Consider the following 20,650-nt stretch of genomic DNA (forward strand, 5'->3'; position numbering starts at 1 on the left):
AGCAAATTTTTTTTCAATTTTTTTATTACAATTGTGAACTGTTCAGACCATATTTTAACAGTTTAAATTTATTTATTTATTTTTTTTAATGACATTATTTTTATAAGATGTTAAATCTGGACCATTAGAATTTTGATCCAATGGTTGTGAAGAGAAAAAAAGGGTAGTGGAGGGAAAGAGAATGGAAAGGGCAGTGGAGAGAATCCAAGTCCGATTTTATGATACTTTTGGCAGTGTACCGTTGGCTTTTGTTTCCTATTGGAGTAGTAGACAAGAAGACGAAGAAATATTTTCTTGGACCCTAAACAACCGTAGACCACTTCGATGCTTAATACATGAATCACTTCAATGCCACTTTTATGACGTACGGATCAAATTAGAAAACAAATACAACACGGACTCTAAATATAAGCCTTATATTTAGAATCAGAGTGAGTATTAAATAGCTGGTTCAACAAAAAAAATACTAAATACGCTACATTTACTGACTTACGTTTATAACCAAAATTTCTCTTACAAGGGTTATAGTTATAACCAGAGTAGTATGATGTAGACGTCGTTTTCATCCTCATTATATACACACAGTGTTGAAGTTCCAATTACCTCATTTCATCATAAATGCCTAGACTTCGATTTCCGGTCTGCTTCTCAATTAGAGGTCAAACTTAGCCATATTGATTGATATTTATTTTTAAAAAAATTGAATTATGCTACTTATGCTTCAAGAAATTAAATTTTCAGCCTATATAAATGTATCTAGATCTGTTGGTAAAATAATACTTCCGTATGGTATTCAGACTCAATAAAAATATGTGATAAAACAGACAAATGGATTTCGATTGTGATTACACATGGGAATATCTGGATAGTGATGAGTGGGTTTTAAAATTTGATTCCTTAATATAAGACCTAATAATTATGCTGATTTTGGTTTTAAATATAAAACATATTTTTTATATTTATCAATTTTTTCTAAATTACTCCTATGAATATCCCCTTAACCATAATCAAATAGAAGAGTGAGAGATAATATTAAGAAAGATGATTATAGTGTTTTAGAAAAAACATGTCATATTTCTTGTAATTAATTAACTTCCCTAACTTTCTTAATCTAATCAAATTAGTTAAATAGATATTATATTAAGGACCGAAGGAGTATAAATGTTAAGTTTTGACATTTACCCGCACTGCTAAGAAGGAAAAAAAGAAGAAGAAAAAGAAACCTATAAAGTTTGAGTTGGAAGGAAACAGATCAGGTAGTAGTTTTTTTCTATCTTATAATTATCTTTTGATTGTTGTATGTCTGTTTGTGTCATAATACAGCAGTTTAGCATGAGAACATGTAAGTATAGGGTTATGGATACATACATATTATATATATATATATATATATATATATATTTAATTGTCAATACTCTGTAAGCAGGCTGGGAATCAGGCCGAACAATGAATGTTTTAAGCGTTGCAGGTCATAACTGATTTAGTACAGTTATAATATAGTTATATATAGAGATTAATGGGTCGAATGTCGTTGAACATGAACCCAATTCTTATATTATACCGTAAAATTTTAATCAATGTTTATTATAGAGCTGAACCACAAGTTAGGGTTCATTAAAAGTAAGTTTTGAAAACTTTAAAATTTTTCAAAAAATATCATTCATTATATAAGATCGAACTCTGTGCTAGAATATGTTTTGGAAAGTTTTTGAAAATTTTTTTTTTTTTCTCAGGACTGAAACCCGACTCGTAGTGGTTAGTGATTATATTATTTGACCTTGTTAGTGTATTTAAGTTCGGCGTTACATTCACATTTGGTATGGCATGGTGATCAAATCACCTAGTCATTGGAGGATCACCAAAAGTGACGAGCACCAATAATCTAATTAACCATCCAAATTAAAAGAGCTAATTAATGAGCATTCCCAAAGGGCAACCAAACCAAGCCATCTTGACCCATTCACGTAGAAGACGCCACATAAAACTTATTGTATATCTGTGGCGTAACTTTCAGTTTCCACACAGCAGAGACCAGATTCTTGGATGCACCTTCATTTTTGAAGTAATAGGTCGATTAGAAGCCTTGTTTCATGCCATCAGTAGCAATCAAGGTTGAACGATGTAAATGTCCCAAACCCCAGAAGCCTTATGTCCCTTTGAATAAGCATGATGAATAACCAAAAAACCCTGCCAGCGTTACTAGCTACTTCGCTTGTAGCCGAAAAATTGCAATTGCTTAAAATATTGTTCTCAAACTCAGTGAATTAACACTTCTAATTTATCTGAGCTTAAATTTGTAGTTAAGAAAATTGAGTCAACTCACTTATAAGCTTGTTCAAAATACTACTTCTGGTCCTTAGTATAGGAGCTAGAAATCTAGTTTGTGAATATTAAGAAAAAAACTAGTCAAATTAGTTATTCGTAGTAAATAAATGTTATCTTTCTTGAAATATTTTTGTTAGTCAGTTGTATTGAAATAATTCTTGTAATCACCATAGAAGTTACTTGAAGGCAAAATAAATAAAATATGATAGATAAAGGAGATTGAATTTTATATTTAGGATCAAATTAAATCTACCATTAGCTCTTATATTAATTACGGAAAGTAGTATAAATTCAAGCAAACAAAGGAAAACGCACTGTTCTGGAGTGAGTTACAGATTTGGATAATAAAACACTAAAGTTGCAGCTTTGATGTACTTTTTTGTATGAATTAATTAATTTCAGTTTTCATTGAAAAAAAAAAAGGGCAAACATATATAGTAGTCCTTATAATTTTACTTGATTTTGAATTAGATCCTTACAGTTTATTTTCTTTTTATTGGATCTTTAGAGTTTTTTTTACTTTAATTATTAGTCCTTCTGCTCACGTTCAGTTTGCTGCTCCAAACGGCGTTTGTTTATGTTTAGAAAGGTAACTGCCACGTGGCCGAGCAAAATAGTTTAGTTTCCAATAATTTTCAAAACCAATTTTCTTTCCGACGGCAAGTGATGATGCTGCGCAAGCTCCTTGCTTCTGACAGTATTCCCAGCTGGTTCTTGTAGAGGGAAACCAACCTTGACTAGTTTCGTTCACCTTTAACCAGTTTCATCACTGTTGATTGTGCCTATGAAATGGCGTTTTGACCGTGCTTTTCTTTTCATCACTGTTGCAAAAGGGGACCAAGTCTCCCATGGGGAGAAAATTCAAGAGAGATGACGCACATATAAGAAAAATAGGAAATCCTTTTCTTGTCCTTACGAGTTACACACAAGCCTCACAACTCTTCTTCGTTATTGTTTCCAAAGCGTCCAAAAACAGGGCCAAACAGAGCAAAAGCTTTGCAGCATTTTGGACGAACACAGAGCCAAGTGGAGACGATGATGGATTTATTGGCAAAAGCAAAGGCAAAGTCCGCCGATAACAACACTAATAGGAATATGAATCTTTTAGCGGTCTTTTTCTCCAAAGACGATTATGCCGTTGCCGACAAACCCAAACATTTTTTCTTCCCTCCAATCACTCGGTTCCTCCTTCAAAAGAAGTTGTGGCTATCTTCTCTGTGCGGGATCTAGCAGAGAGAACTATTAAAAGCGAGGAAGCTACGGAGCATCAAATATGCCGTCGGAAAGAAAATCGGTTTTGAAGACTACTGAAAACCAAACTCTTCTGCTTGACCACATGGCAGTCACCTCTCAGATAAACAAACGCCGTTTAGAATGGTAAACAGAATATAAGCAGAAAGACTAATCATTAAAGTGAAAATTTTTTTAAGAATCTAATAAAAAGAAAATAAATTATAAAGACCTAATTCAAAATATAAGCACGTATATGTTTTGTATATGTTTTCCCTACAAAAACAAAAGAATATCCAATGTAAGGCTGCAAGGACGAAGTCGGAGTAATACTCGTTTTTTAATTGATTACGTGTTGTTCAGCTCGAAAAAAATAAAAAAGAATTGGTTAGGTGCAGTAATTGGAACTTGGGAATGGGATCAAGTATATCTATGATTAATCAAAACAATACGTAAGATCAAACGCAAAACGTGCTTTGGCCAAAAAAAAAAAAAAAAAAAGCGCAACACATGCACACGTTAAATACTCTCCCTCTCTCTCTCTCTATATATATATATAAAATATTATACTCCTCGTGTTTTTTTATAAATAACAACTATCATTACTTTTTTATTTTTAAATATAAGTAATATTTATAAGTTGTATTAAATTTTATAACAGGTTCTTTATTTTATTCCTATTAATTACTTATTTTAATATCTAATATGTTTATTATCCCATTTTTCAAACATCATCTTTCTTTATTTATAATTTTTTTATTATAATAATTTTCTTATTCTCTTTTTTATACTCTTCTTCTCTCTTATAAATAAGGGTATTTTTAAAAAAAATTTAACTAATTTTTTTATTTGTGTAATTAAATTTAAAATTACTTATGAAAAAGGACGGAGGAGTAATAAACAAACGCACCACCCCTCTACGTGTCTTCATGCCTCAAATCCATTGGCATCATTAAACGCCTCACAGAAAAGCATCAAACAATCATGACGTCCTTGCTGTTGCACTAGTTTAGCCAGCTGAACAAATCTCAATATGTTCTCTTTTCTGGACGTCCTTGCTGTTGCACTGGTATTATAACTAAACGTTGTATTAGAGTACGCAAGACAGCAACATTATAACCAACAAACTAAATCTCAAGAAATGCATTAATATAGTAGCAGTACAATTGTACAAAGTACAAACATATACACATAACCGTGTTTTAAATTTCAAATTCAAACTTTCAAAGTGTCTTTAGATAATATAAAATAATTTGAATAATCGTTCATATCCTAGAAATAATCATGAAATACTGACTGGAAAATTCTCTTAAATAATAAACAGTTGGTGAAAGTATAGGTAGAAACACGGGGTAAAAAAAATGTGGCCTTTTATTTTTTTAAAAAAAGAAAAGAACATTTATCTTATCTTTGGTGATGCCACTTGTCGTGCTGTCAGATACTCATACCTTGTACTCTACTTTTAGGGATAAGAGAAGTTATATAATTTTATTTATTTTTCTTAATTTAAAATATTTGCATAGAAAGGGTATTTTGGTTTTTACAAAAAATAGAAAAAATAAGGCTCGTTATCGGAGATAATTGCAATCAATTCTGTAATAAATCGGAACTAATTGAATTAATCAAAAAATTATTAAAAAAATAGATTTATCTACCATTAACAAAAATCATTAGATAATTTGAATACTCATTCATATCTTAGGGAAAAAAACGTTTAAACTAAACTAACTACCCAATAAATACATAATTAAAAATTGCCACACGTTTCCATATTTTGAGAGTATACTTCTTCCTATAATTTATTCATTTATAAATCAATTTAATTATTAAGTGGCTAATTTAAATTTTAAGTAGCATAACCGTGTTTTAAATTCCAAATTCAAACTTTCAAAGTGTCTTTAGATAATATAAAATAATTTGAATAATCGTTCATATCCTAGAAATAATCATGACATACTGACTGGAAAATTCTCTTAAATAATAAACAGTTGGTGAAAGTATGGGTAGAAACACAGGTAAAAAAAATGTGGCCTTTTTTTTTTAAAAAAAAAAGAACATTTATCTTATCTTTGGTGATGCCACTTGTCATACTGTCAGATACTTATGCCTTGTACTCTACTTTTATATATTAATAGATTTGACTATGAGCACTTGGTCCATGAGCGCGCATGCGTTTCCATCCACTTCATAACACCCCCCCCAAAAAAAAAAAAAAAGATCTAATAGCAAAACACAAATTTCTAAGAAATCGATTATTGCATTTACATGGTGTTACCTTTCATCCTAAATATAAAAACTACTTCTTTGTACAGCTAATACCAACTAGCTAATTCTAAAAAATGACGGGTTAGGATTAGTTAAAAATCAACCCGCTAGCAAACAAAACTTTTTAACCCGCACCGCGTAATCACATTTTTTTGGTTTTTTTAATTTTATTAATTATTATAATTATATTATTACATTTTATATCCTATCTAAAAAATTTTAAAAAATACTGATATCATTTATTTGGTGTTTTTGATCAAGTATTTGAAGGAAAAATAAAAATTTTATTATATTTTCTTTATAAAAAATATTTAAAAAAGTAAGAAAATTACAACAACAAAAAAGAAAATAACAGTTGGCAGTATTACATATGACCTTTTCAACCAGCACCGCATAATCCTAACTCTCCACGGGTCAATCCACAATCCGCGGGTTGGCCCGTATTACCACTCATACTTCTCTAGTCCTATAAATAGGACTCTTATTTATGGGACAAAGAGAGAATTTTTATATGAATGTACAATTTTACCTTTCACATATTATTGTATTAATTTTATTTTTATGAGATATACAATATGTTAAATAGAGATAAAATTGAAAAGTTGTTGAATTTTAAATAAAAATTATTAAAGTTTAAAGTTTTTATTAGTTTGTATGAAACATGTTAAAAATAATTTAAAAAAAGTTTATGGCACAAATTACATTACAAACTAGCTCTTGTGTCTACGGTTGAAGGTAGTATAAAAATTTTGATTACAAATATTATTCACGTCTCAACCAATAATTTATACCAAGAATCCCAGCTCAATCCTAATTTTAATGGTTACATGAATTTGCAAAAATAAATAAATCATACGGCAATAACTAAATGGCCGTATGCCGTATTCTTCACTATTCCAACGAAGCCTCTACTAGAACATGAAGCTAAGAAATACCCAAATGAATAGAAGAGATTCGGAACAACTGTAATTAACATACAAGAACCACTGAGATCCTTCCACGTCCTCCGCATTCACAATTACATTTTCTCGTCATTCTTCTCTCTAAATGCATGAATGGAGAAGATCCATGTCATTAAAGATCCTTCGGAGTGAGGTAAGTTTCAGGCGAGTCTGATCAATACATGAAAGGAATCTAGAGAACTACCAGAAGCTTAGAAAGGACTGATCTTGCCGGCCAACTTCAATAAAAACTCAGGACAAAACCGTCTTCTTGGGGGTGCCATTGCATCCTGTGCAAGAGCTTCATCATCACCAGAATGTATGATAGAAACTACGTGTTCAAATAGGTCGTCTTTACCACCTCGCAATGGATCCTGTTCATCATCAACATGTAAGACTTCGTTGAAAAAGTATCTTTGCAGGTGAAACAATTACAGCATAAGAGAGCAGCTCTAGTGTTTAATGAGCGCGCATCATTGTCTTGTCTTGTTGAAGAAAAAGATGTGGAAAGCCATATGCGGTATTTATACAACAAACGCTTTTATCAGTCCAATAAATAGAGATAAAAAATTTAAAGGGAAACTCACTCTAAGATTTCCACAAACCAAAAAAAAAAAAAAGAGAATATAATCATAAAAATGTTTCACAACGAGTAATATCTGTTGTCATTTCACGCACCAAAACTTGTCATTACATATTGCTCCCTGGTTATGATACCTTTTGGTAATGACATTACTTCCCTGAGATCTTTCTCAAATGTAAACGCCAAAGAAAATGGACAGCTGCAACGTCTAACGTGTTCAAGTACAAGACTCATCTCTTTTTTTCTTTTTTCTTCCCCCCCCCCCCATTGGGGTCATAGTGCAAGGCTTATCTTTAAATGAATTTATCATCAATAACCTGCATTAAGTATATGAAGCTGAAATCCAAGCTAAATATTATGAGCCATGGTTTAGTCAGTTTAGGCTTAAAAGCTGACGCAGCCTGTATCAGGACAATAGTTTAATTCAAGTTAACAAGCCTGCTCGCCTATAGTTCCACACGATTGGCAGCGTAGAGTTGCTTCACAAAGTTCAGAGATTGCACTATACACACTAAAAAATATGTACTATTTTGCCTGCAACAAAAAAAAAAAAAAAATTTACTATTTTGCCAACAAACTAAATACATTTCTCTTGTAAGGGGAACAAAATAAATAAGAACTTGGAAGTTTTTTGAAGATTGTACTGATTTTTCTTAGCATTTAAACCCTATTGAATTGCATAAAAAGATATTGAAAGAAAAAATGTATTACATAGGACAGAGGAAGAGTTGCTCTATTTATTATTTATAAACAGTATATAGCTCCATGTAGATTTTATATTAATACTAAAATGAAAAACCAAAAGGATTTGCTAACACTTATTACCTACTTGGAGAAACAGATCTGTGTGTGTTTTTCCATCATATAGAATAAGCTCAGTTCGTGCACCCACGTTCTTCAGAGTATCAGCAAACTTTTTACTGCAAACAAACACTTATAAACATCAACAAGCGATAAATATAAAACCATGTGCACTTGTCACTTGATTAAAATACTTGCTAGTTTAGTAGAGAAAAATACTCCTGCGGCCCTTAACGTAAAACCTAATTAATTAATTTGAGTAGATTAAGGATGTTAGTTAAATTAGTCAATACAATATGTTTTTTGTAAAACACTCTAAACATCTTTCTCAATTTCTTCCCTCCCTCTCCTACTTTATTATTATTGGGGAATATTTACTAATAAGGTTAATTTGGGAAAAAGTTGGTAGACATATAAAATAGGTCTTACACATAAAACTAACATCAATCCCCAATTAGTTCCTATATTAAGGACTGGAGGTGTATATAATTAAGTTTATAGTAAGGACAGGAGGAGTATATAATTAAGTTTTCGTAGATAAGAGTAAAATATAATATTTGGTATTCTGACCAAAAATATGTGCCACAGCAGAAAGGAAAAGCGAAACTAAAATATCCTTAAAGTCATTTAATAGGAGGATATTATTAACTCAACAGGTTTTATTTGTAGCACGAATGAAATAGATTGCAAGAAAATCACAAAAGTACTTTCCCAATTTCCTTCAATGTAGTAGAGATATAATCGATGCTCTGGAAGCAGGGAATTTTCATGACAATATACCTGGAATCTGCTGGTATGGAATAATCACCAGTTCCATGAAACAGAATAATTGGGGGCAACAGAGGAATGGCATCTTTAATACGTGGGTCACTAACTTCGACTTCAGGAGAAAATTTCCCCAATGATTCTTCACCTTCCATTATGCTGCAAAGAAACTCAGTCATATAAGGAGACAAAAACCTGTTTTTTTTTTTTTTCTTTTTTTGAGAAAATGTGCAGGGGAAACAATAGGAAAAGAGAACTAGGCATGTATAGCTAACATAAAGTTCTGAGGCACAAACCTTAAGAAAATGGAACGATACAAGCCACGTTGATGAAAGTGATCAATTAAATCCAATAAGTTGTATCTGCAAACAAATATTAATAAGATTACTGGACGTGCACTTCATCATGTATAAACTAACACTAACTGATCAGTGAACCTAATTCACAAGCAGAGCATATCTATCAGCAGCCATACTATCCAAACAAACAAACATGCATCCATGATTTTTTCCTCAAAAATTGTCTTCCTAGGAAAATGTGGGAGAGACGACGAAAAATATACATAAGAGCAAAAATTTTCGCCCAGATAATCTTTCATCAATTTTAGCATGTCAGAGATATTAGTAAAACCAATCCTAGGCCTTCACCTTACAACTTAATCTTATTGAGTTAAAATGGCAGAGTATTGAGTCCTTGCAGGCCCCTCTTATTTTCTTGATTAAAATGCAGTTCTGGCCCTTAATGCGATGAGCGCATACTTCGTCCACGCTTTCAAGCTCAAAGATCCATACTAACTATGAGGCAGACCCATACTCAGGATCCACTGCAGTTTGCCTTAGCAATCAAATCAGATACTTATTATGGTGACATTATCACACAGAACAAGATTGCCAACCTGAAAATTATCCAAGATATTGCAGTATTGGGCATGCTATATGTACAGTGTTGAGCATAGGTACACTAGCACAGCGACAACATCCTCTGCTAAACTATGGCCATTCAAAAACCCATCACATGGCCTGTACCAAAAGGAGGGAAAAAAGCTATTATATGGTTTGTCAAGGTAGACAGCAAGCATGCTGCAACCATATTGTAATCAGCAGAGTAGCTTATAAGGCAATTAGAGGATTGCGTCACACTATGAAATTCTCATAAAGCAAATAAGCCTTACCCCCCGGATAAACCAAAATATGCTTTTATCTGGGAGACGCTCCAAGAAACACTATCTTCTTTTCCAGATTCTCGAAGTGCTTGGTCCATTAAAGCCATTAAAGCACAAGCAGAAATATGAGCACCAGCAGATTGCCCCATCAGATAAATCCTATAAAAAATATATCAATTGAAAAAAATCAATCTTGTAATTGAATACGAAGTGATGCAGGGGAATAAGGCATAGTAGCCTGTTACCTATTAGGGTCACCTCCATAATCAGTTATAGTGTTAACAACGCATGAAATTCCTTGCGAGACATCTTTTACCATATCACTGATGGTTCCCTGAGGAAAGTTTCCGCATTCACAAATTCATAAAAAATCTATTCAGTGCAAAATATGCCATAAACTTCGCAACTTAAATCTCATAACTATGTTAACATCACCCTTGAAGCCACAGGGTTAACTAAGACAAGATTAATTACCCTGCAAAACTAAGTTATTATTTTATAAGCTATACTTAAATTGTTAAACATGTCGAGTATGGATATATTTCTCTTAGGAAATGAGATGTTGCACTTAACCCATTTAAATCACAAACAAACGAATAAATCCCGTACAAATTGTAGATCTACACCATGCAACAGGAATAGGTCTAAAACCTTGCCAAATTGCAGCTAGTCTCCTACACATTGCTCTAGTTTAGTTTTCAATTTTAAAATGTAAAATGAAACAAGAAAAATCATAGCATGAGGCAAACATCCCTCTGGGTATGAATAGCCTGAAGCCCTGAATTACAATGCCCTAAAAATGGACTACAAACTATTGCAATATTTTGTCAGAAGAAACCATGTGAAGTCCGATTATCAGTACATCAAGTGTCATTCTTGCACGGCATTAAGTTGAAGAGCCCACTTGCCTGTAATCAATGCTTGCCACCATGATGTTTCTTTCTGTCAACTGCAATCCCAACAGGGAACCCCATGCTTTATACCTAAATCAAAATGAAAATCTAGAAACTTAATTTTTAAAAGCTAAATATATACAAACCCTTGTTAAAAATACTAATCAGCATCTGTTTTTAAATTCAACTTCAAAACTACCCGGTATGCTCCCTCATTAAAGAAGCAATACAAAATGAGAAGTTAGATTAGGCTGTCAAATGTGTGTGCGCGCGCGCGACCCCCTATTATATTTGTACACATGGGGGGTGTTTGGGTAAGAATAAAACCATAGTTTTAGAAGTGTTTTTACAGTATACAAAGTAAATATATGGAGGAGTTTGTCTTGATTTGGGGAAAAGTACTTTTGAAAAGTGATTATAGGGTTACCCAAACACCCCCATGCTCATAGTCAATGCAAGTATTCAGATATTCGGTTAAAACAGAGACAACAATGTCTGCCACTTCAAAAAGGTACATAGCATTTATAAGTGACAAGACCTGATGACGGAACAGGTTTCCAGCTTTCTATAACATACAAATTTGTTGTGATTCAAGCATCAGCATTCCAAAACTTTGGATTAGTCATCATAAAAGCAACTCTTCAAATCTGTTGTCCAAACATTAAACTATATCAGAGTCGAGTATAACTTCTCTCTAAATTGGGCAGCAGTATGCTACTTTGACAGAAATGCTTAAGCATGGATAGACACTGCTCCACCAGATACCTCAATTTTTGGGTAAAAATTAACAGTGTGAAGTAAACCAACAACTCAATTGAATGAACATCATGAAGATATCTCAAGTCACTCACCCAATAATCCATGCTCCTCCAGTTACAAATATCAAAACTGGTTTGGGTTCACTAATATCAGCAGGTAAATACAGATCCATCCTGCAAGCGTACAACGTGAAACTAGAATACTAAGCATTCAATAAATAAAATAACTAACATCACGGTATATAAATGAACTTTTTTGAAAAGTTACCATATTTTTACTAAACTTACCTATTCCTCGGCATACTTCCATAAATAACACTTCGTTTACACGCTTTGAGAAATAATAAAAATATCCAACTGCAAAGATAGTTAAGAAAATAAGTCTTACATGCTATTGATGCAATGTGAGTACCTAAAACCATATAATAGACCATTTTTTCCAGTCATAATGAATTTGAAAGATAGGAGAGCCCACAACATATAATATAGGAAAACAACACATCAAGAAAGCCAACATAAAGGATGATGGAGAAATTTCGCACAAACAGTGTGCTTAGATCACATAATAGATCATTCTTTTATGATGACACAGTATGTAAGACCAGAAACTAAACTCATCTGATTAAGGACTTTCTAAAAGATCTATATGCTTATCAGTGTAACACAGGCTCCAGCTATTTATATTGCCGGCTTCACATGACATTATGCCGAGAGCTGCAGCATTGAGCCACAAGCTATAGCACATTACCGGGGTGTGTGTGTGTGTGTGTGATTTAGAAATAGATGGTTGCTGTTGAACTACTAGGCACGAACTGGTGATTTTCTTTATCCTCAGAATGAGGGCGTTTAAAAATATGTTCCCCTGCATTGCAGGTAGGCAACTTCTAACTCAGCGTGAATTTGAATCAACTGTGTAGAGGAAGGAAATTTTGACACCACCAATAAGTCCTTGGTACCAGAAGGAAGATCATACAGCTTATGTAGTGTAAGTAATGGATACAGGTCCACCCTGCTCTTTTTATTTCAGGAGACAGCCTAGTCTTTCATTTTCTTTCAAATCTATTATACTTTACAGACAAGGTAACAAGAGGAAAAGAAGAAAAGGAATAACACAAAACATCGACATTGACACTTAGAAAGTACATAAAAGCCGCACAAAAATAACATAATACATACCTTGTAGAAAACCAGGCATAAGAAGCATGGCATAGCATCCAAGGGCAAGTAATTGTGTAATCCAGCGATAACCTATCCTATAAAAGTATCAATAGTAAATCAGATGAGCACAAGTTACCAGCATGACGAAATCCATGTCACAACAGAAGAATCTTGAAGGTTATAGTTTCATGGAAATTTTTTTATGAATGAGCTAACACAATTAGCACGTCAAAATAAATTTCAACTGCAGTAAATTGCTGAAAACATTCTCAGAAGTAATGTGAAATGCTGAAGATCAGTGTAGACTAACTAAAACAACAACAACAACAACAACAACAACAACATTATGGAAAAATCAAAAGTTTAAAACAAAAATAAAATAAAATAAAACCATAGGATATCGATTCGTAAACTTATTAAACCTCAATTTTCCTCATCAACGTCCTCCGGTTGCATTTTACTGAGTTACAATATTACATTGAGGTAACTCTGACCATATCAAAATCTAATGTAGCAGGAGAACTCTGTTTTGAACTTCCAAAAACAATTTTTGATACCAACAAATTACGTGGTATGATTTGGTAAGTCCGCAAAATCGAGAAGAGTCATGTTCATCAAGAAGAGGGGGGAAACTCAGATTTGCTTCTGCTGCGTTCAATTGAAAATACAAGAAAAAGGTCCCACAACATAGCACATAATTATTTATGCTGCATATACGAAACATTCCGATGTTTTTTATGCTACTTTCAACTTCGTAACCATCCGTTTGCCGCTTTTGGCCCTAATATTTCCATCGTTATACAGGAAGCCAAACAGTCACAAACACAATGCTATTATCAACCCGAACCTTCTTCCACTACCAATACCAGAACACTCCCATTACTATTTCAACGGTCGCTGCCGTAGTTTTTTTCCCCAAAAGCTTCTGGAGTTTAAGTTCGCCTAAAGAACTATCGTTTTCTTCTTTTTCCAATTACGTCTTCAAACATGGATTTCCCAGCTCAAGCCAATGCTATTACCAAACCATGAACACAATCAAAACATAGACAATTCACAATTTCAAACACAAACATTCTACTTGCAGCGAAAAATCAAGCAAATGTACCCCAAACATTGAAGAAGCGTGAAAGCAAGCCTCTCGGCAGCTATGCGACCAATATTTTCTTTATAGGACGATTGCCGAGCAGGCTGAGGCCGAGGGCCATTTCTCCCGGCGACTCCCACGCGCTTCTCAACTGAACTGTCACAGCCATTTTGTCCCCTCAGCTCTCCCAAATCCACATCTATCAGAGCTTTCCCACCACCGTTCGTCGAAATCACTCCACGGCGTTCGATCAGGGTCGCCGTCGACCGGGCCATCGCTGGAGGCTGGAGCAAGCAACAGAATGACAAAACTCAGAATGTATGGAAGATAACAGAACAGCCTCTGTTTAAGTGCCTCAGCGGGATTTGGAAATTTGGGAGGGAATATATGACATACTACCTCCGACCCAGTTAACTAATTTGAGGAGATTAAGGAAAGAAGTTAAGTTAGTTATTTGTAATAAATAGGTGTTGTCTTTTCTAAAATATCTTTACTAATCAACTATATTGGCTAAGACTATAATTATTAGAAGGACTATCTTGGAAAAAAATACATCAATATGAGAGACAAAGTGGATTGAGGTCTTATATTTAGGATCAAAATAAAAGTCAAACAGGATCTTATATTAAGGAGCGGAGGTAGTAGCTTATTAATTGCTTCCAAGTTTGAAAATCAATAAAATATTGACATTTGGACGTGAGAGAGAGACAAAGAGAATCAGCTTTGGGAATGGATAAGAACAAGACAGGACATCAATTGGTCGTTTAGGTTCAGGACGGCACCGGCGAGGACGATGAGAAGTTGGCAATCGCCATGATAGTAGCTTTCAGCCTCGATTCCTCGCGAAGTGTAACGAACCAGTGAATTTAATTTTCATTTTTATAAAAAAGTTAATACAAATTTTAACCGCTTGAATTTGTTTTTATTTTAGTTTTAATTCTTCAAATTTTAAATTATGGGTTTTGAATCCTTAAGAGGCAAAATAGTCCAGATTTTTATGGAATTATAAAACTAGTATTTTAAATGAAAAAATTTAAAGGATCAAAACTTATAATTTGAAATTTAAAAGACTAAAACTGAAATGAAAACAAATATAAGGGACTAAAATTTGTATTAATATTTTATAAAATATATATTCTGAGTTTTGACCACCTTGTCTGCGCCAATTTTCTGTCCACAACGATTTTATTGGCGGATTTGTCCGGACAGGCTGATGGTACATAAAAGCATGTTGAGCGTAATTATTAAAAAAAGGAAAAATTGCAGGCTTCTCTTAAAATTAAAATATGAAAAAAAAAACTTTTATTTAGCCTTTAAAATTAATTTACTCCCTCATATTCTCACTCTTCTTCTGTTTGTTCTCTCTCTTTCTGGTCAGCGCACTCAAGTTCAAGGTATGATTATGATTTTTTTTTAATTACTCTTTGAATCTTATTTGCTTCTTTGATCTAATTTATAAATCATTTTTTACATGTTTAATTCAAACTAAAAAAAAATAAATCTCGTTAATTATATCTTAAAGTTTAACAAACATTTAACTTTATTTTTATTTAATATGTAGTGTACATTTCATAAGAACAAAATCTGTACAACAATAAATAAATAATAAAATTATACATTCATATAAAAAAATTAATGATGTGACTTATAAATAATATAAAAAAATTCTCTATCAATACTATAAATAGGACTAGAGGAGCACTCCTTTCAGTTGAAAATATAAGATGGATTTTATTAGAGGGACTTGGTTTTTTTTATAAGATAATATTTACTTTTATCCAAATATTTAATGAGTTTTTTTTTAATTTTACCCCTGACATATATTCTTTTTTTTTCTTTGATTCATCTATTACATCTTTTGCTTATTCTCTTCATTAATAAGGACATATGTGAAAAGATATATATACCTTACACATTTATTATTTTAAACTAATTTTAACCAATTTTTTAATAAATATATATTTTGAACCAGAGGGAGTATAATGTAGAAAAATATTCTTTATCTTAACATATGTCACATCATTAAATATTTAAATTTCTAACATACATATATTATTTTATATATATTTTGTTTATTATTATGTAAGTTGTTATTTTTTAGGAAAGTGCATTTAGTAAATATTTGGTGAAACATGTTAGAAATAACTTTAAACAATAGGATGAAAGGAGTATTGACATAGAAACAATTAGATAACATTTTTCATAACTTGCTTGATAATTATAATGTTGTAATATAATCACTTATTAATTAATATGTTAAGCAGGTGGAACCAAGATCTGTCATGGGAACATGACAATACCGGGAAGTCCTTGTGGTGAGTTTGGATGGTACGACTGTGTTGGGGCCTTCATGAAGAAGTATGGATCTCAAGCACCGGTTTCCCATTGCGATTGTTTAACTGCTGACGATACCCATCGCCTCTGCAGCTGCGATCTTGTTTGTTGAGCAATCTCTCTGTCTTTTTTTTTTTTTTTCTCGCCTCAGATGTTGACCAATCATATATATAAATATATAATAGTACTGTTTCTGTAAACACATAAAATGCACTGAGATATATGCCTATTATATACTACCTTGTGTTCTAATTATAAAATTTTATTTATAGTTCACAATATTTCATTTTTGTCACCTAATGTCTTTTCTATCTTCTAACGTAAAAATTGATGGACATTGCAATTTTAAATGCTAGCATAACGTTTTCAACTACTACTAAAATATATTAAGTTTAAATTTTAAAATAATTATTGTTATTGTTAAAAAAATTATTATTTGGACTAACAATCCTAAAAAATACTTTATAAAACTAAGTCATTGAAGTGGCTTATATAAAATTAGATGAGCACAAGGTTACTTTTGATCTCAAAATATAAGTTAATTTAGAATATATTTGTTGCATTTCATTTATACCCATGCTCTGCAAGCAACATATAACTAATGTAATACTAACTTCCTAATATAAGAGTTAGTTAATTAATTTAAGTAGATTAAAGAAGTTTTTAAAGTTAGTTATTTGTAATAAATATGTATTTTTTTTCTATAATATCCTTGTTAATTATACATGTTAGCTAGAAATACCATTTAATGGAACCTTTAACATGTACAACTACTACAATAAGTCAATAACTACTTTGAAAAAAATAGATAAATATAATGGACAAAACAGATTAGGGTCTTATATTTAAGACCAGATTGAATATCAAACTAATTTTTATATTAAGAATCAGGGTAAGACTACTCTGTCTGATACTTATTATAAGAGACTACTAATTAATTCACTAACGTACCAATAAAAATGGTTAAAAGCATTGAATTTATCACGAAGTTCAAGTGATTTTTAATATTACTTTCATTAACTACACTAAATTTGAACATTGTATATTCGTATTAATTTTTACGCCCTCACTCCCTTATCAAATATGGGTATATATGAAAAAATATTTAATACTGATTGAAATTATTAGAGTCTTATAAAAAGAATAAAAAATTTCTTCTAGAAGAGATGTTATAATAAAGATTAGAGGGAATATTTTCTTGACCGAAATAATTAATTAGTGTAATATGATGTTTGAATTTAATGCAATTAATAAAGGTAGTGTGGAGAATCATTTACTGTCGTTAGACAAATTTAATAAATTTTCTGTCATCAGATAAATTTACTAATTAAATTAATTGTTACTTCATTTTTATAATAGGTGAGTAGTAGTTAAAAGTAATTTATATTAAAAATTGAAATGCCAAAAAGTATCAGTTGCCCAACATGCATCAAAATAGATGAGCAGCAAAATATGGGTAAGGAATTATGAATTTGTGAAATTTTAAAATAGAGTTAATAACTTTTAAGCATTTTCTGGTTAAATGTGTTGGAAGTAACTTCTTATAAATCAGACTAAAGTAGTATAGTGACAAACTCAATTATTTGTATATATTTTGATATCTTTTATATGGGTTTTGTCAACTTAATTAGTCTTTTTGGCCTTAATTGATTGTTAATGGATTTAATTTGTTTTATTTTGAATTATTATTTTATAGGGGCAAAATTGTCATTTTTTGGTTTAATTGTGACTAATTGATTTTTTAGGACAATTAATGCTACCTTATCTTTTAATTTTTGCTTGTAGGTTTGTGGAAGATTTTGAAAATAAAAAAAATAAAAAGAAAAGAAAAAATAAATTTAAAAAAATAAAATAATAAAAGGGGGGAGCAAAACGCTGCGTTTTGCTCCACCCCTAATATATATTATTACAATCTTCTTCTTCAATTAAGAGAGGCGGACACACGAAGCTGAAAGCGGAACAGAGGAGGCGGCACACAAAGAATACACAACAGAGCAGAGACGCCGAGCGAGCTTGGGGGCGAGGAGGCGCTGGCGGCAGAAGAAAAATTCAAAGACCAGCGAGCTGAGGGACCAGCGAGCGACGGCGCCTTCACCTTCTTCTTCTCCTGGGCACGACAGAACAAGCGTGAACAGTATTCTTCCATGGAAGCTTGCAATAGAGTATTGAATATGGCAGCATTCTCCATGACTAATCGTGGCTAAGGCTTTGTAATTCTCTGATTCAACAATAATGGCAGGAGCTTGAATCTTTAAAAGGGAGTTTTAGTTCTTTTAATTTCCTGTCTAATAGTTGTTTAACAATTCTTAGGTCTTAGATAGTTATTCTAATTATTAGAAAATTTTTATTGTTAAATCTGATTATCTATGGAAATTATTGTGGCTGGATTATTGTTTAGCATTTGACATTGAGTTGTTTATAGCTTTGATTTCAATTATGATGTTGTGGTTATGACATTTGTATTGATTTTTTTTTTTTGGTGATAGACATTTGTATTGATTTTGGAGTTAATATATTGTGATTTTTTAAGGTGGCTTGGAATCTTGGATCATATTGTCTCTTGCTAGCTTTAATTATATTGTTTTGGATTTAAGAATTTTAATTAAGCATTGGTTTTTAGCATCCTTAATTCTATTTTACTATTCTGGTTGCAGTTAGTAAATTAGGATTTTGGAAAAATATTTTGTGGCAATTCGAGGTGGCTCGGTTGTTGGATTAAAAGCTTGATTATAATTCTTAATTCATTGTTTTAACTCCTATATCTTTTAGAGTGATGATTGCCTGCATTGTTGAATTGGAGAATTGATTTTTATCATTAATATTTGTGTGTTTCGTTTTCAAATCTTTCATCTTCATTTATTTCAATTATTCTTACATAAAAAAAATAACAAAAAAAAGTATTTTAATTTCAATTTAATTTAAGGTATTTAGTTAGCAATTCCTCAAAATTAAAAATCCTTTTTATAGTTTAGGTTATTTGCATTTATTTACTAGGGTTTAATTTCGTTTTCGGCTCCTCAAAGTGAAACGACCCGAGTTTTGCACTATATTGCATTAATTCGGTTAATTTTTGGAGTAACCCCAAAGCGACAATTAAGGGCAAGTTAACTTCAAGTGACGTCGTTGCCGGGGAGCCAAGAAATTGGTTCCCTAGTAATTAAGTGTCAAGTAGCCTTAATTGGGGTTCATTTGTTGAGCCTTTTTAGTTTTCATTTATGTTAGTTTTCTTTTTAGTAGTTTGCATTTGTTTTTGGTTTTTTGTTTTTCATGGCTTGATTTAATAGCAATCATGATCTACTCTCGCATTCTCAATTTTTTGCAGGAAATAGTACGTGAAATGAAGCATCTTCTAATTCAACATGTTCTCAAGAGATTGAAGAGTTGTTACAACAATTAGACTCCTTCCAAGCTCAGCTAGAGTCTCAAACGCCTAATCATCTCTCTACCTATGACTCTTCTTGGATGAACCATCCTCTACATCAATCACCTAACCCATCACTCCCACCTCACCAACCATACTTTAATCATATATCTCCATCGTATACATACCACCAAGAACCACATCCTTTTCCATATGAATACTACCACCAACCCTCATCCCAATCCAAGTATCATTCTCTTTCCCAATCTCATGAACATCAATTCAATGAATCTAACCCATTTCTTATTATTCCTAAGAAGGACCAGATACAATTTTTAAGAGAAGCTTATGACCGCTTAAATTCATACTACCATGGATTACTTGAAGAAGCACGGATATCTGGAATCTCAAAGGAATCAGAGGAAGAGTTAGGAGAATGTAAGAGTGCATTGGAGAAGATCTTGAGTGATATAGCTCAAATTGAATGCGAGACTAGGAAGGATGAATCAAAGTGTCCAGATTTACTCATACAAGAAGCTGAGATGAAGCAAGAGCATCTACAAACTCATAAGGACTTGTGCCCTACATCAGGTAATATTGATCCTCTTCTTGAGGAGATTGATCCTTATGCTACAACTACTATTCCTGTTGAAGTTATTGATGATGTGAGTGATGATGAGATGGATGAGGAAATCATAGTTGAATCCCCTTAAATGTTTAAAAATGAAAATTCTCACTTGAACACTTCTAATAGTAGTTGTTTAGTTGATGATGTTACTTGCACTGTCATTACTTCTTTGTGTGAAGAACATGCTTCTCTTTCTAGTGCTAGATTGGATGGTGCAATTGATTCTGATTTGAACAAACCTCTATCTTGTTCTTGTAATGCCCATACTATATGCATGGATTGCATTGATAACAAGTATGATATACTTGTTGGGTTGCAAAAACAGAACTTTAGTAAACTGTGTGCATTGCCTTCTAGTACTA

General features: G+C 32.2%; 1 pseudogene; it reads right to left on the reverse strand.

The window, feature by feature from the left end:
* Positions 1 to 6,926: 6,926 nt before the first annotated feature.
* On the reverse strand, positions 6,927 to 14,240 carry LOC114727313 (probable isoprenylcysteine alpha-carbonyl methylesterase ICMEL2; annotated as a pseudogene).
* Positions 14,241 to 20,650: the final 6,410 nt, after the last annotated feature.

The sequence above is a fragment of the Neltuma alba genome, unplaced genomic scaffold (genome assembly GCF_004799145.2).
Source record: "Neltuma alba isolate B1F8T4 unplaced genomic scaffold, ASM479914v2 tig00012464_pilon, whole genome shotgun sequence".
Classification (NCBI taxonomy): Eukaryota; Viridiplantae; Streptophyta; class Magnoliopsida; order Fabales; family Fabaceae; genus Neltuma; species Neltuma alba.